The 18,234-nt window shown below is 34.7% G+C and overlaps 1 protein-coding gene across 12 annotated transcripts in view; it reads right to left on the reverse strand.

Moving 5' to 3' along the window:
- Positions 1-18,234, reverse strand: part of PEAK1 (pseudopodium enriched atypical kinase 1) — a 296,021-nt gene that overhangs the window by 107,317 nt on the left and 170,470 nt on the right. For 5 of the 12 annotated variants that reach the window (XM_070573625.1, XM_070573671.1, XM_070573661.1 and 2 more), the window contains one exon: positions 13,406-13,479. The exons of the other annotated variants lie outside the window; for them this stretch is intronic. The gene's annotated coding sequence lies outside the window, so the exon portion shown is untranslated. The remainder of the gene's footprint in view (positions 1-13,405; positions 13,480-18,234) is intronic. 12 annotated transcript variants of the gene reach the window in all.

Raw genomic sequence — 18,234 nt, forward strand, 5'->3', positions numbered from 1 at the left:
TTTCTGTATCTTCTTGGATCAGTTTTGGTAATTTATGTCTCTCAAGAATTTGCTCATTACATATAGGTTGTCAAATTTATTGGCACAAACATTGCCATAATATGCCCTTGTTATCCTTTTAATGTCAGAAGTGTTTGCAATGATATCCTCTCTTTCATTCTCAATATTGGTAACTTGGGGTTCTCTCATTAATTTCTTTCCCAAAGAACTAGCTTTGAGTTTTATTAGTTTTCTTCTACTTTTTCCTTTTATTAGTTTCTTAAAGTAGAAACTTAGATGGGAGTTTGGCAAACTTTTTCTGTAATGGGCAAGATAATAAATAGTATAGGCTTTGCAGACCGTATGGTTTATGCACTAAACTCTGCTACTGTAGTGTGAAAGCAGACATAGACAGTATGTAAACAAATGAGTGTGGCTGTGTGTTACCCCCAAGCCCCCTCCCCATTGTTTAGATCTACAATCCACTTTGAGTTAATTTTTTTATATAGTGTCAGGTAAGGGTTGAGGTTGATTTTTTTTCTTTGCACACAGTCCTCCAATTGTTCCAGTAACATTTGTTGAAAAGGTTATCCATCCCCCACTGAAATGCCTGGGAACTTTCATTAAAAAAAAAATCAATTGATTACATAGGAGTGGGTTTATTGCTGGACCTTCTATTCTTTTCCATTGATCTATTTGTCTCTCTCTACACTTTACCACACTGTTTCAATTATTGTAGGGTATAATAAGTGTTGAAATAAGGTAGTGTAAGTCCTCCAACTCTGTTCTTTTGCAATGTTGTTTCGGCTGTTCAAGTCCCATTGCATTTCAATATAAATTTTAGAATCAGATTGTCAATTAGATAATTGATTAGAGACCTTTCTTCTTGTGTAATGCAGGCATTTAAAGCCATGTATTTCCCTCTAGATACCAATTTGGATGTATCCCACAAATTTCAAAATTTGTACATTGAATATTTGTATATTCATTATCAGTTTAAAATATTTTAAAATTTCTCTTGTGATTTCTTCTTTGACTCAATGCTCATTTAGAAGTTTTTTTTGGATTACATTATTGTTATTGATTTATAATTCAGTTTCATTGTGGTCAGAGAATAAACTCTATATGGTTCAAATCTTTCTAAATATGAGACTTGTTTTTTGGCACAGATTGTACTTCATTTTAGTAAGCATACCATGTGCACTTGAAAAAATGTCTATTCTGCCACTGTTTGGTATAATGTTCTATGAATATCAATTAAGGCTAGGTGGTTGACAGTGTTCTTCAGATAATCTATGTGTTTGCTGGAGATTCTTTTTGTGTCTAGTTCCATCAATTAATGAGATGATGGTGTTAAAACAAACTATGATTGTGAAATTGTCTATTTTGCCCTATAATTCTGTCAATTTTTGCTTTATGTGTTTTGAAGCACTGTTACTGTATACAGACATACTTACGTTGGTTTTATGCTCCTATTGAATTTAAGTTTAACTTTCCTGTTGGATTTTTTGCTATTATATTTTGCATTATTTTTAACAGTAGTTGTCCCTAGGGATTATAATATATATTCTTAAGTTTTCATAGTTTACTTACAGTTAATAATGGACTATTTCACATAAAATATAAAATGTTTGCAATCTTACCCCTTTACATCCCCTGTGTACATCATAAAACCCATAAGACAATGTCGTAATTTTAGTTTTCAATGGTTACATAGTCTATAAAGAAATTAAGAGGAAAAAGACTGAAAAAAAAAGTCTTTTATGTTTGCCCAGATATGTATGATGTTCTTTATTCTTTAATGAATATTCAAGTTTCCATCTAGAATTATTTATCTTCAGCCTGAAGAACTTCCATTAGCATTCCTTGTGGTGCAGGTCTCTTAGTAGCAAATTCTCTTTGTTTGCTTTTACCTGAAAATGTATTTTGCCTTCATTCTTGTTTTTTAATTGTTACAATTTATATACCATATTACTTTCAGGTGCACAATGTAATGATTTGCTATTTGTATATATTGAAAAATGATTATCACGGTAAGCCTAGCCTTCATTCTTGAATAATACTTTTGCTGGGTATAGAATTCTAGATTAACAGTTTATTTTCTTTCAGCACTTTAAAGATGCTATTCTACTGTCTTCTGTCCTCAGTGCATTCTGATAAGAAGCCAAGTATTAAATATCATCCAACAGATCTTTGAGGCTTTGTTCATTTTCTCCCTAATCTTTCTTTTTTCTGTTTTTGTCTTGGATAATTAATACTGATTTTTTTGAGATCACTTACTCTTTCCTCTGTCATGTCCATTCAGCTGTTAAGTTCATCCAGTGAATTTTTCACGCCACAAGTAGTATTTTTCAGTTCTAGGACTTCTATTTGGTCTTTCTATTGTTTTCTATTTCTCTGCGAGGACTTTTCATTTCTCTGCTGAGATTTTTTTGCACGGAAAACATGTTTTGTTTCACTTCACAGACAATAGTTATAACAGCTGTTTTAAAACCCTTGTATGCTAATTACAACACTGGGTTCATCTAGAGGGTGAAATCAATAGATTCAGATTATCTTTGCAACTGAGAATGTGTTCCATTTTCTTGGTTCTTATACAGTACATGATTTTGGATTGTATCTGGAGTTGTAGAGATTCTGAATTCTGTTATTTTTCTCTAATGAGTATTGTTTTCTTTGTCTTAGTAGGTAATTTTTTTTGGCCAGTCTCTAACTGTAAATATGTTTTCTTGGGCAGTAGATCTTGTTTTTAGTCAACCTAGTCTGAGTCTATTCTGGGCATGTATGGTTCAAAGGTCAGTCATAGATGTAAGCAGACAAAAATCTGGAGATCTCCTGTCTGGCTCTTTCCCTCTCTAAGCCACATTCTCTGCAGCATTCCCAGCTTCCTAGTTTCTCTTTTCTGGTTTGCCAGTTCAGAAAGGCTACAGTTTTTTCTGTGTCTACACCACTGCTACCCATTTTGCACTGCACAGACTGCAATTACTCCCTGGCTGAATGAGGCTTAGTTGTATAGCTCCTTGACTCCCTCCTCCAAGTAAGCGTAGGTTATTTCTGGGGGTGGCATGGAGAAAGAAGTGTAGGGTATCCTAGGCTATTTAAGGAAAGGTATGATGGTAAGAAAGCATACAAACAGTGAGACACAGTAAAGTGAGAAATAAAGCTATAATGTTAAGATTAAATGACATAAATTGTTAAATGCCAGCTAGGCCTAAGAGTATGGCTGATGAAATATACATTTTAGGCAGAAGGATGATACAATCATATTTATATTTTAGATTAGGATTAATCTATTTGGACTGTTTAAAATTAACAGCAATACAGAGAATGACTGAAGGGAGTAGGATTAGTAAGGTGGCAGTTCTAGCAGTTCAGGCACAAGGTAATGAGGTCTTAATTAGATTAGTGGCAGAAAGAATAGAAAGGAAAAAATGGAAATAAGACGATTTAGCAAATGACTGATTGATGACCCTGAAATACTTCAATAATCTGAATTATCACAAAAGATTAAATTTTACTGATATTAGGCAGGGAGTATATCCTTTCATTATTTATTTTATAGTGAGGACTATTATAAAAGCAAATCAATATAAAATTATTTCTTTAGATGTATGAGCCTGGTTCATCTGGTGGGTGACAGATAATTACAGACTATAGTTATAAAGGCTCTGGTATTAGATACCATATAGTAGGTACCGTTTAATTAGGATATACCTATTTGGTGGGAAATGAAAACCAACCTTAATTCCCAAATCTACTTCCCAGTAGGGTGTAAAGCTGCCATTAATGCAAGCCTAATTATAGGACTGCCGATGCTATAGAGTCATCAATACTTTAACACCCAAAGAATCTGGACTAAAGACTGGAAAAGGACTGAAATCTCTTTTTGATTCAGAAACTGTAAAAACTAAAATGACTTTCAAGCCATCACTACCATAAAGAATAAAACTTCAATTAAAACAATAGATAGCACTTAAAAAGTACTCCATTTCCAAAGTACTTCACCTTCATTAACTAATTAAGACTGAATTCAGTGGATCTACTATAATTTTATACACTAAAACTCATTATTAAAAAGCAATACTTGAATGCTATTATAATTGTTAATTTTCTTTTTGACTTTTGTGCAAAATTTTTTCTTATATATTTAGAAAAGAGTGTAGACATCAACATTCCCCCCTCTTCCACAAAAAAGAATAAACATATTTACAGATGTTAGCAATTTAAGTATGACAAAAGCAAAATATAATTGGACTTTTGTTTTTAAAAAGGTGGTGGGGGAAGGAAGAAAAGATGGCCAAGACTAACTAGTAGAAAAAGGGTAAAACTAGTGCTCTTTAGTGAAAAGAAAGGCAGTTGAAATTCTTCATGATAAATTCAATGAAAGACGATGGAGATCTTGGTAAAATTTGTTTGGTTTTAGAGAGTTGATTAACAAAAATGTACTATGCATTGAGATTTGTTTGATTTAAAAATTACAACTTTTACTCAGAAGCCTCAAGGTAGTAGAACAATAGTAATGTCTTTAAAAAGTTGCAATCATGTTACTTATTATTACCTAGAATATGTTACTTGAATAGAGAATATTTCCCTTTTATTAACGTATGACTAGAGCTGATAGGTATATGAGAAATTTACCTAAGACATCTAAGCAAAAATAATTATGGTGTTGCCAATATGCTACCTCACTAAAATTCACAGAAATTCAAATTAAAACAACATTGAGAAACCAATTCGTCTACCAAATTGCTCTAAAATGGAAAAAAATGTCCATGCCTAGCAGTTCGTTAAGCTGTGGAATATCCTACCTACAAATTACTAAGGAGAGTACCAAAAAAGTGCAAGTTTTTTCAAGGGTATACATAAAACATCCCCAAAACATACAGGAAACAAAAATAAAACAAACAAAGCACATTAGAAACTTACATGCCTTTTGATCTTATAATTAATTTCTAAGAATTTATCTTAAAGGAAGGCAATGCTATGCTCAAGGATTAATCTATATGCACAAATAGTTTTTACACGACATTCAGTACAATGTTATTTATAATACGGAAATGAGAGTCAACCTAAATGTCCCATAATAGGGGACTGGTAAATTAAGACAGTATAGGAATATGACAGAATATTATACAGTTACTGAAATTGGAGATGGTTACTTAATGACATTAAAAATGTTCATAAAATATAACTAGGTTTAAAAAGAATAAAAACTACATACAGAATAATCCCAGTTTTGCTAAAAAATAATGTCCATAAACCTAATAAAAAAGATTGAAAGACTAATAACAAAATGTCACATGAAAATGTAGATATTCAAAATTTTCTACTATAAGCATATTTCATTCAACATTTATTACTTTCATATTAGAAAAAGATTACACTGAGTTACTAAAAAACAGTCATTTATGCCCTTGTCCACATGCAGTGTACTCTCGATATTCTAGCCCTGGTGGTTAGACATAAACCTCTGCTCTGTCATTGCAGTTCTGAATGAGTCTGGCAAAGATATCACATGGTCAGTCACCTGGGAGGGATTACATTAAATTGTTATGAGTTTGGGGACCCAAATGACTGCCCTCTACTGCAGACCAATACTAAAGTGAGACAATGTGTGTCCTAGGCAAGATTTGTTCTCTAGAGTTGAGACGCTACTGCATTAACCAGGTTTTATATTAAATGTCTTCATCATTTGTGAGCAGCCAGATGGTTGGTAATATGTGTAGATATTCTGAAACATAGGCTAGCTGATTTCAATTAGCTTTGAAGTGAGACAAATGATAGTGAGAATCTAAATTGCTAAGCCCAGGGGTACTGAGAGAATATTTTCTTACAGATGAATACCCCATCAGCTAGAGTTCCCAATTATATAATATGGCTAATAGGTTATCCTGGAACACATGTGCTGTTGGAAAGAACCTTTGTTACGAAGCACCTAACTGGGCAAACATTTTATGCCCAAGATAAGGAAAGCAGCTAATCTGAGTGAAGAAAGAGAATTTAAACAGAAAACAAAACAAAACACCAATATAAGATATATGCTTGTGTTTCAGAATGCACTAAGTTTTTTGTAAGGGATTTTGGCAGCAAATAAAAATACCTCTATGGTAAGCTGCAGTCATTTTGAGCCAAATCAAAGGCTCTGCCTGAAAAGATCAGTAACTGAACAAGTGTTGGCTTTTCCAGCATTAGCATGCAATGCCAATTTTATGTCATGCTCCTCAAGGTGCCAGCTGTGTTGTTCCTGATGACTCTCCTCTAATATATACTGAGAAAAGGGATGCAGAAGAGTCCTTGAGAATGCCACTATTTGGACATATCTTGACCTCAAAAATTCAGGCAAGTCAGGATAGAATGGAACTAATTACCTTATTCAAAATAAGTTTGAGAATCTAAAATTTAATTTCTTTTCTGAATCACAGGGATTCTAATGGTCATTTAGAAAAGTGATTTGACTTTGAATCTCCCAAAGAAATCAAATGAATTATTTTTTTCAAAAAGAAATACAAAGTTTTTAAAGTTATAATTTTAACCTTTAATTTTCAGAGAAAACAATCCACAAAATTTTCTCTCCTTGTTAGCTACATTGCTAATGAAATGCCTAAACGTTAAGAAAATTAGTTTTTAACACTTGTTTCATCCCATTCAGTGACTGAAATGCTTACTATTAACTACTAAATGCCTACTATACTGCATGTACTACACCAGGTGCTTCAAATACAATATTGCTAATCACTAACTATCCCAATGACCTTATGCGGTATTTTCATTTTACAGACTAATAAATTGAGAGTGAAAGAAATTTAGTAACCTGACCAAGGTCACACAATCCAAGTCCTACTCTAAAACCTATGCTTTTTCCATATACCTGTAATTAAATGGGAAAATCTCTGTTAGTCAGCTGCTGTCAATGATTCAATATTCTTGCAAGCAACAATAATGAAAGACTCCTCTGGGGCACACCAGTGGGGCCCCGAGACAAAGCATGGAGTTTCCACTCAAAAAGGGGCATGTCTTCCAGATGCAATTTTCTTTGTCACATAATAAATAAACATTATGAAATAGTTTGAAGTGCCAAAATAAAGGGCAAACAGTTAATCTTATGAGCAAAAAGGCAGACACAGAATAAGGAAATAGGAGCCACAGGTAATAAGAACCATAATTTGACTCTTGCTACTCAAAATGTAGTCCACTAATCAGCAGCATTGGTATCACCTGTGGGCTTGTAGAATCTCAGGTTTCATTCCAGACCTACTGAAACAATCTGTTTTTGAAAGATTAGTCTGTTCATGAAAGCTCGATAAGCAATGATTTTAATTATAATTAAGCCAGTACTGACTAAATGATGCTCAAAACTGGTCTAAAGATGTAGAAATTAGCCTATGGATAACGACTCCACAAAAAACAGGTATTTTCATGCATTTCCATGATTTGATTAATTCTGTAAATTGTGTATAGTAGCTTTTGCTTCACTTGCTAAAAGCATTTTTGCAGCAAATTTTGAAGTCATTATTCCATTCTTTCAATCCTACCTCGTAAGAACTTAGTTTCATCTCTCACCTTTCACCTACTCATTCCTAGCTAAAGTCCAAGCCTAAACAGAAAAGCAACAGCACATGCCTAGTCAAAGTCGTACCTTAGAGTGATCAGGGCAAAAGGGCCAAGATAGGACCTGAAGGGATGAAACGCACTTATAAGCAAGAGCTGTCTTCACCCAAAGTCAAGATTTTTCTTATAATTTAATTATAGTAGCAAGCAATCTGGATATTATCCTACAAAATGCAATTTTCTGTATCAATAGAGGTCTCTAACACTGTGGCTAAAGGCAAGGATTTCTGAATTCATTTGTCAAGACAAAAGATCTTGGAAAAATATCTTACTCCTCTTACACAGCTAGCCACTACCCAAACCATTAAGAGTAGTGGGGAGAGTGGTAATGCATTTGATTATAGAGAGAATACTTAATTAAATCCTTTAAGTAATTGATTGATAAAATAAATTACTACCACTGTCCTGTTACATAAACTAAAACATAAAATTACTGATGGATTCCTCTCCTCACTGAAAACAGTAGCTTTGCTAGGTAGCTAAAAACAACCTGCTGGAAGTATCTGACCAGATGACAATGAGTTAATTCTAAAGGAAAAACAATAACCTCATCTGAGAGATCTCTAAAAACGTATTTATTATTTACATTTGTTAGGTTTATAATGCCTTCATGCAGAACAACAATAAAGACTGCCTCTAAGTTAAAATCTATCCCTTTAATATATTCTCTCTGAAACGAATGTTAGTCTTATTTTTTGTCAGGGTTATTCTTCATCACTCATAATAATAAAAAATATCTAAGAGAAAATCCACAAAAAGCTTAGAAAACAGCATATGTATTTTCTACTTTAACTTCAAGAATCTTTCCAACCAAAGAAAAATAAATTCAGACCAAGATAATGAGACACTATCTGGTTTCTAATTCCAGACTCTTCTACTTTATAATCTTATAAATCTAACATTCTTATTTCCTACAACAAAAAGGACTGAAAAAAGATTGGTGTCACTCAGCTAATATTATAAGTTAGGAAAGCATTAGTGATACAATTCCATGTTCTAATTATAATAAAATTTTCTTAATTGTCTAGTATTTACTAATACAGTGTTCTTTTGTCTGATGGTGCCTTCCTTTTTGCTTCTTTTCTCCTTCAACAATGATTGTTGACCTTGATTAAAAGAGTGATTTGTCTCTGACTTATCAGATGGTTAAAGTCTGCCTAATTTGAGTACGTTCTAAAAAAATGCTGTTTTGGAAAGGTCAATTAGTTCTAAACAAAGGCATTCAGTTCAGTAAGCATCTCCTATAGAGATACTGTCTACATACAGAAGCCAATGTTTCCTGTTGCACTCTAGTGTATAAAGGGGCAGATGAAGCTGTAAGTGAATGCACACAGTACCAGCTGGAGTCCTCAGAGTTTATAATTTCTGATAGTACTTACAGGAGATTTCCACTGAGCTGCTACACCAGAATTTTCTAAGATTTTGCTGAATTATGCCATTTGTAGGGAGAAGGATATTTAAAAACACATCCAATCCATCACGAAATCTGGATGAATTTTTTCTCTCCACAGTCATTTTTGGTCTTGTCCATCTATTTCTACTTCCACAGTTGCATCCTTCACATTATTTCACACATACTGTTCTGGCAGTCTCCCAGCTGGTGTCTTTGCCTCTAGGCCCTCCCACTCCATCCATATACAGTCACTAAAATAAGGTTCCTTAGTTAATTTCATCGTGTAACTTGCCTGTTCAAAAAATTACAGTGACTCCCTATTTTCTCAGCATGTCAAACCCAAATTTCTTAGCTTGGGTTTCAAGACCCTCCACACTTCAAATCAATTATTATCTCCACTTTACAGATGAGAAAACTAAAGCACTCTGAGGTAACTTGCCCAGGGTCACACAGTAGAGGACTTGAGATTTCAGCTCAGGCAATTCGGTTTCAAAGTTTATGTCCTCAAGTATTATGCTACATTGCCCCTGTTAAGAAAGAGTTTGGTTGTGTGAATGTTACTTTGCAATTATATTTATGGGTTTGTGGCTATTTCCCTAACTATATTATTCTCTGAGACAGTCTACTTCTTTTGTATGTTCACTGAGACCCTGTACATAGTAAACACTTAATATGTTTCACTGACTGGTGTCATACTAGTGTAGTTGTTCAGGTAAACTATAATGCCAAGATTCCAACTGTTTAGAGTCAAGATCTCTGAATATGTAAGGTGGTTAAAATGCTTTTTGTCCATTCACATCCTTATCTGCTGTAGTTTCTGCATTTTCTTGTCTAAAGAAAGTTGTGGTATTAAATTTTCCTATATGGTTTTCTTGTCCAAAATATACAATGGTACAATCTGAGAAGAGGCTTACAAAAAAACAAAATGAAACCGTCAAATACTAGGCATAATGGAAGACTACTCCTGATGTATTAAAGACAATCCTAGAAATAAAAGAAGTAGAAAGGCTATATCAAGCATGATGTTATGTAATCTCCAGCATGTGCAATGTTTAAATTCAAAACAACATTTAATACACTCACTGTTTTTTATATATCATGAATCCAAGAAAGTAAATAAACGGGGAGCCCCTTCAATGAGAAGGTGTTATGAATGTACGTTTCATGAGAGAAAGCAGCTTATGATACCCTTGTTAAATGGTAGGCAAAGTTTATGTAAATTAAATATTCATGCTTAGCCTTATGCTCTGAGTACTCGATCAATCCTCAACTAAGAAAAAAGAAAGAAAAATAAGTACTTTCTTTTTAATTCTGTCAAGTTCACAGCAACTGAAAATAAAAGGATATGTGCATAATGTTACACAGATGGAAAGACCATAACCAGGAACTCAGAACAGTCTCTCTCCTCTTCTCCTTTATCTTGTAGTTTCATGTCATTATATTGTCAGTTAAACTGACCTGATACGTTTCAAAATAAATCTGAAACACTATCATTTACAAATTCACAGAGATTAACCATATAAAAATATGATGAAAAAGTTGCCAATACAAAGAGTTAGGCATCCATACGTTCTTTCATTGACGAAAACTCATTGTTCTATGGTTTTGCAAGTAACAAGTTTGCGTCCAAGTTCATGATATACCAATATACCTGTTCTTAAAATAAGACAATAAATAACTTTGAAACTGGATCCAGAAATAATTAGCTACTCCAGAGGATGCTAGAGAAACTGAACACCAAGCCACCTACTTTCTCTACCACTATTTTCTGAGTAGCAAAAACGCAAACTTGGAGGAAACTTCAAAACAAAGTAAATCTGTTTAATTAAAAGATAGCTGGAGGAAGTTCTGCATAAATATCCTTTTGGATGCAGAGAAGAGCTATTATTAGAAAAGCTTCACTCTTCATAAGTCTAGATGAAAACCAAGCATAACTCGATGCTGCTAGAATAACAAGACGAGCTATCATTTACTGTATGTCAAGCACTTTTCATTTATTAACTCCTTTAACCCCCCATCTACCTTATAAAGTATTACCATTCCTATTTTATAGATTAGGAAGTTGAAGTTCAGAGAGATTAAGTAACTTGGTCATAGATCTAGATCTGGGTTCATACACCTAAATTACAACAGATCTGGCCTCAGCTCTAACTCCAGAGTCTATGCTTCTTTCTATTTTACTACACTGCAGTTCTCAACCTTTAGTGCCTGTCACAATCATCTGGGATCTTTTTCAAAATATAGATGTATGGGTTACATCCCCAGTGATCCTAAATCAGCAGGTGTGAGATGGAGCCAAAACATCAATATTTTTTAAAAGTAGTTCAGGTGCTTCTGATGTACATCAAAGTAGTTGTAGTTATTACTAGACTGGAAAAAAACCAATCAAGGCAATCTAGAAGTAATTTCTTTGTCATTTTGCAATACTTGTTTTTCAGCAAATTTACCCTTCTAATTATATATTTTGTAGGCATCCATTAAATCATCCCATTTTTTATCAGTATGATAAGCCTAAGCATATAAGGAGGTTGGAGTAGTATGAGTAAACAGAGGCTCATTTACTATAGAAGGAACGTCAAATAAGGATTGATCACTTTCCACCAATAATCTAAAAAATGAACAACATACAGACAGAAGAAGTAAGAAAAATCCTGCTCTAATATCTTAATATAGCACACATTTTGGATTAGACAAAGAAGAATAAAACCTTATAAATAAACAGAAAATAATTTAAAAGAGCTCTCAGCTTAATCTTCAGAATCCTACAATTTGTAGAAATGAGATTTCAATACTGTAGATACAATCATCTCCAAAATGTTTTCTGCTTTTTCTGTAGAGAATAAGAAAAAAACCCCACCGGTTAATATTTTTTCTGGTAAATACAGATTTCTCTTGATTAAGAAAATAAGTTGATATTCTATATACGTCATTATTTTATGCATTCACTAAACATTTACTGAGTACTTACAACATATATGGCATTTTACTACTTCTAATCTTTTACCAGTTGCATTCTAATACCACATACTTCATGTTCTCATCATTTCCAAACTTGTACTTCTAACTAGGCTCAAAAAATACAGAGTTCTGTATCCATGTGGGTTCTCACATGACCTGAGTTCACAATAAGGTCATGTTAGATAATCTGCTTCGGCCTGGAACTTGTCCAGAGCTTCTGATGTAGGACTCCATTTAAGAAACTCTGACCTGCAAGGGCCCTCATAGGTTGCCTAGTCCAAACGCCTTATTATACAGATGAAGACACTGAGCCCTTACTCCATAGAAAATTTAAAAATTATATTTTATGACTGCTGTGGTATGAAGACAAATATGTTAATGTCATATGGTAAAACATCTTGTTCAATTTTAGTTCACTTTTTTCTTCTGATTTTAAAAGACATTAAAACATTTTCATGGGCCCCTAAAGTATTGAGGGCCCTGGGCACTAATGGATAAGATGGCCCTGGTTTTCAGTCCTTCATTTGACAGTTGAAACCTTACTTTTTACTCTCTTCCAGGAGACTCGATTCTGCCACAGGACTATACATGTGGCTTCTCTATGACTCAGGATGTACCAGCCCTAGAAAGCTCAGTCTTTTATTATCAGGCTACTCTAGTCATTCATATTCCAGCAGCAATTCAGAACCTACTTACTCAGAACCATGCAGTCCCTTAGAAAACCATTCTGAGAGAGTTAGTAGTACTCAATAGAGATCAGCTGCCAAGCCTCTGGGAATGAAACTATCCCGGGTCCCAAATGCATTTAAAAAGAATATCAGGCAGATCACTTCACTGGTATTCATGGTCTTTCACAATATGGCCAGTTATTACCTACAAAGACATCCTTACTCTAAGAACATGTACGAGGATTTCCTGGACTGGATTATGATTTTGTTTCTAGTAGATTTACTGTGTGAAAAGGCTCTATCATTCATAAAATGAAGGAAGGTGTAACTCTACTGTAACCAAAGAAAATCAAAGACTATTAAATTTGCCAACAATTAATCCACTTTAAGAAAACTGCTATTTCAAAATCCACTTTAAAATGGCATTTATCATTCTCGGAGCATACACTCTGATTGTTTTTTACTTTAGGGTCCTCACGTATGAGGGTCAGCTCAAGTCTTCTCCTCTCTAGGAACTCAATATTGATCACTTCTCTCATGATTTGACTTCTGATCATTTTTGTCATATATGTTATTTTCCTTTAGCTGTTTCTGATCTTTAATTCAACAAATGTTATTTTGTGACTATGATATGCCATGTATGACATGGTATATACAAAGATCAGTAAAATAAGACACTGTTAATTTCAAGTGAGCTAATTTCCCAAGAAAGTAATTTCAAGTAAGGGGAAGGATAATATAAAATATAGTAATGTTTAAAAGAGGGCAAAACATATAAGTGCCACTATAGGGTACTTACTGGATGAAGGAAGTGTCTGGAAAGATGGCATGCAGGTGATACCATTTGAGATGAGTCTTAATGAGGAAAGATTTCTTAGAATTGGAAAGAAAGTGCAAGAGAAACAGCATTACAAAGATATATAAACAGTAACGTGTCAAATATATTTACAAACCAACATGAAGTATAATTTGGATTACAACATGTAGTACTAGTATTAACTACTAGTACCTAGCACTTAGTATTAAGACATGAAAAGCAGAATTAGGGGCAAAATTGAAACATCTAAAAGGAATACTAACATCTGGGACCTCATTTTGTACTTTATTTGGATTCCCTACAGCTCAGCCTGGTGTTCGTCATGTATAATATTTGGTAATTGATTTAAGCTGTCAGAAAAAGCATCAACAATGTACATAATAATAATGCACATAATAATCCCCAGGCATCTCTCCAAAGGCATCTAATAATTACAGTAAGTATACAATGACGTAAACACTTGATAAAAAAGTCCCCTCAAACTTATTATAAAATAGTTGTAGTCAATAGAGAATAGATTTGGGGGAAATAATTCTAACCTTTCTTGTAATATAAATTTGATAGTTTGAGAAATTCTAATAGGCCCCACTAATTTCATGACATTTCTTTCAGTGAAGCTCAGAAATAAAGTACATGAAAAGCTACATATAAGTGAGTTTCAATGCAAAAAGAATCTCTAGTCTTTTAGCCTGCTCAGTCCACTTTTCATTAAGTGTTCCAGACAGGTGCAAATTTAATTTAATAAAGAAAAACTGTAATGGCTTCCCAAGCAAAGGGAGGCAGCTTAAATTAAAGACAAAGTTTTACTGAAAACAAGTTGCACTTGCATAATCAGGAATTAAAGATGGCATTTTCAGTTTAAGAAACTGCCCAAATTAAACTGAAATTCAGAATTTTCTTGCAGTAAAAAGAAGATTGTAGAGTATAATTTTATTTTCAGATGTGTGCCAATATTAAAATTAAAATACCCAAATAGATTCACAATGCCAGAAATAAATGGGATAGTTAAATATTTGAGCAATATAATTACTTGACATGAAAAATTAAAATGCATGCAGATACAATGTAAGAGTTCATTTAATAATACATTTTAAAGGCTAAATTTGTAATAGAACAATTGTTATACTCATTTCCTCTGACTATTAATCTATTCACTACTCAAGTTTTGATGATCAATATCTTCCTACATAGTTGCATAAATTCAGGTTTTGTGTGTGTGTGAGGAAGATTGGCCCTGAGCTACCAACTGTTGCCAATCTTCCTCTTTTTGCTTGAGGAAGATTGTCGGTGAGCTAACATCTGTGCCAATCTTCCTCTGTTTTATGTGGGATGCTGCCACAGTGTGGCTTGACGAGCAGTGCTAGGTGCCTGCCCTGGATCCAAACCTGCAAGCCCTAGGCTGCCGAAGTGGAGCATATGAACTTAACCAGTATGCTACGAGGCTGGCCCTGTAAATTCACTTATTTACAAGCACCTCTGCCTGTGTTTAAATAGATATACTGTGAAATTTGAACAAAAACAGATATTTGCTCTAACACTACCATTATGACCCAAATGTATTATAAATGCTTCTTTGAGAGTGGTCCACATGAATCATATTTACCCTGGGATGCTTGCTTAAAATGCATATCCTCACTCCAACAATTCTTGGATCTCACCAAGATGTAAATCACCGCCCTATCATTGTAATCAGTATTCTCACTTCCCTCTTCATCCTGATTAAATTCTATGGACAATCATGTTTTTCACTTTGCAAACATTCTCTTGTCTCTCCTTCCCTCTCTCTGCTAGTAAAATGTCATCTCAACCATCAGCTTGCTCTAAGCTTGCTTCTGAGCACATGAACAGCCCCAGAGAAAAACTACACAACTATGCTGACTGTATTCATTTAAAATGTATTACCACAAGTCTTAACTGGGGACTTAACACTGTGAGACGCTGTTCTTTCCATATATTTACTTTGCCATTTTGAGATAACTATTTCACAAGTTTTCTTGTCTCCTCCAATCTCCAACATCCCTTTCCCACGTTACTTACTACTGATGACCTTGCTCCATACTTGCGTGGGAAAATAGATCTAATCAGATGAATTTTATTTCATTTTCCCACTAATTCTACCAACCTAATGACATCTGATTTCATACACTTTACCTTCACTACCCTGACAATGGAAGAAGTCTTTATGTCCCTCTTTAAGGCCAATCCTTCTACTCGTGACCAAGATCTCGTCTACTTGGACTTCTCAAGGACTGTTCCTGCAATAGCTCTTTTCTGCATCATCAATTTCTCCTTTCTGTATAATTCCCACTGGCATATGAAGGTGCCTTAATCTCATTCATCTTAAAAAAAACAACTATGCCTTGCAGTCATGTCTCCCTCTAGGTGTGACTACATTCCTTCATTACCTTTCAGAAAAAAACTCCTCAAAGAGTACCTTTCACTGTCTCCCCACCCATTTTCTCCTCACCCAATACCATTCAGGTTTTTGTTCTCACTGCTTCACTGAAACACTGCTAATTAAGGTCACCAAAAACTCTATTTCCCTGAAGGCCAATGACCAATTCTCTGTTCTCACCTTATCAAATCTTAAATTAGCATTTCATGTAGTTGACCACTCCCTCTTTCCTGGAATACTTCCTTCTCTAACTTCCGGGATACCTCACTCTTCTGGTTTTCTTCTCATTTCTTTGGCTAGCTCCTTCTCAGCTTGTTCTATTGGCTCCTCTGCTAGAACTCTCAAGGTTGGAGCGACCAAGAATATCCCAAAAAATTGCTTTTCCCCTCTTTATCTGTTCTCTTTTCCTAAGTGATTTTATCCAGTCCCATGACTCTGGAGACCATCTAATTTATATGCTTATTATTCTCAAATTTTATCTCTAGTCCATATTTGTCTTTTTGAACTCCAGTCTCTTTTATACAACTGCCTTCCTGACATCTCCACTTGGATATCTAAGAGGCATCTCACACTTAAAGTTAAAACAGAACTATTGACGTCCAGCCTCTCTACTTGAAAAGCCTTCTCTTCTCAGTAAATGGTTCACCATCCACTCACTTGCTCAATCAAAAACTAGCTGTCTTTTTTTTCTCACTCTCTGCCCTCTCTCTTCCAATTCAATCCATCTGTTTAAGTCTTGCTAGCTCTACCTCCAATATATCTCTCAAACCTGGCCAAGTTAAGCTAAGAGTAAGTCCCTTTTAAGTGTCTGATGCCAGTTTCTGTGCAGTGTCAACTCTACTTCCATGCCTCTCGTCCCTGCCTTCTCCTCGTCAAACCTACATTCACCAGCCTAGTTGAAAGTCCTCATTTTCTCATTTAAAAAGCTGCCTTAGACATCTAACTAGTCTTCCTGCCTCAAATCTCTTTTTTTAAAATTACTTTTTACTGAGTTAATGATAGGTTACAATCTTGTGAAATTGCAGTTGTACATTATTGTCTGTCAGTTGTGTTGTAGGTGCACCCTTTGACCCTTTGTGCATACCTCCCACCCCATCTTTCTCCTGGTAGCCACTAACCTGTTCTCTTTGTCCACATATTTAAATTCCTCATATAAGTGGAGTCAGATAGAGATTGTCCTTCTCTAACTGGCTTATTTCACTCATCACAATTCCCTCAAGGTCCATCCATGTGGTTGCAAATGGGACGATTTTGTTCTGTTTTATGGCTTAGTAGTATTCCATTGTATATATATACCATATCTTCTTTATCTTAATCATCTGTTGATGGGCACTTAGGTTGCTTCCATGTCTTGGCTATGGTAAATAATGTTGCAATGAACACAGAGGCGCACAGGACTTTTGGAATTGCTGACTTCAAGCTCTTTGGATAGATACCCAGTAGTGGGACAGCTGGGTCATACGGTAGTTCTATTTTTAACTTTTTGAGGAATCTCCATACTGTTTTCCATATTGGCTACACCAGTTTGCATTCCTACCAGCAATGTATGAGGGTTCCTTTTTCTCCACAACCTCTCCAACATTTGTTACTTTTTGTTTTGGTTATTTTTGTCATTCTAATGGGTGTAAGGTGATATCTTAGTGTAGTTTTGATTTGCATTTCCCTGATGCACAGCAATGATGAACATCTTTTCATGTGCCTAGTGGCCATCCGTATATCTTCTTTGGAGAAATGTCTGTTCATGTCTCCTGCTCATTTTTTGATCGGGTTGTTTGATTTTTTATTGTTGAATTGTGTAAGTTCTTTATATATTATGGATATTAAGCCTTTGCCAGATGTATTACATGCAAATATTGTTTCCCAGTTAGTGGGTTGGTTTTTTTATTTCAATCCTGTTTTACTTTGCCTTGAAGAAGCTCTTTAGTCTGATGAAGTCCCATTTGTTTATTCTTTCTATTGTTTCCCTTGTCTGAGAAGACATGGTGTCTGAAAAGATCCTTTTAATACTGATGTCAAAGAGTGTACTGCCTACATTTTCTTCTAGAAGCCTTATGGTTTCAGGTCTCAGCTTTAGGTCTTTGATCCATTTTGAGTTTATTTTGGTGAATGGTGAAGAAGAATGGTCAATTTTCATTCTTTTACATGTGGCTTTCCAGTTTTCCCAGCACCATTTGTTGAAAAGACTTTCTTTTCTCCATTGTATGCCCTCAGCTCCTTTGTCGAAGAGTAGCTGTCCATAGATGTGTGGTTTTATTTCTGGGCTTTCAATTCTGTTCCATTGATCTGTGCACCTGTTTCTGTACCAGTACCATGCTGTTTTGATTACTATAGCTTTGTAGTATGATTTGAAGTCAGGGATTGTGATGCCTCCAGCTGTGTTCCTTTTTCTGAGGATTGACTGCTTGAGCTATTCGGG

The sequence above is a fragment of the Equus przewalskii genome, chromosome 1 (assembly GCF_037783145.1).
Source record: "Equus przewalskii isolate Varuska chromosome 1, EquPr2, whole genome shotgun sequence".
Lineage (NCBI taxonomy): Eukaryota > Metazoa > Chordata > Mammalia > Perissodactyla > Equidae > Equus > Equus przewalskii.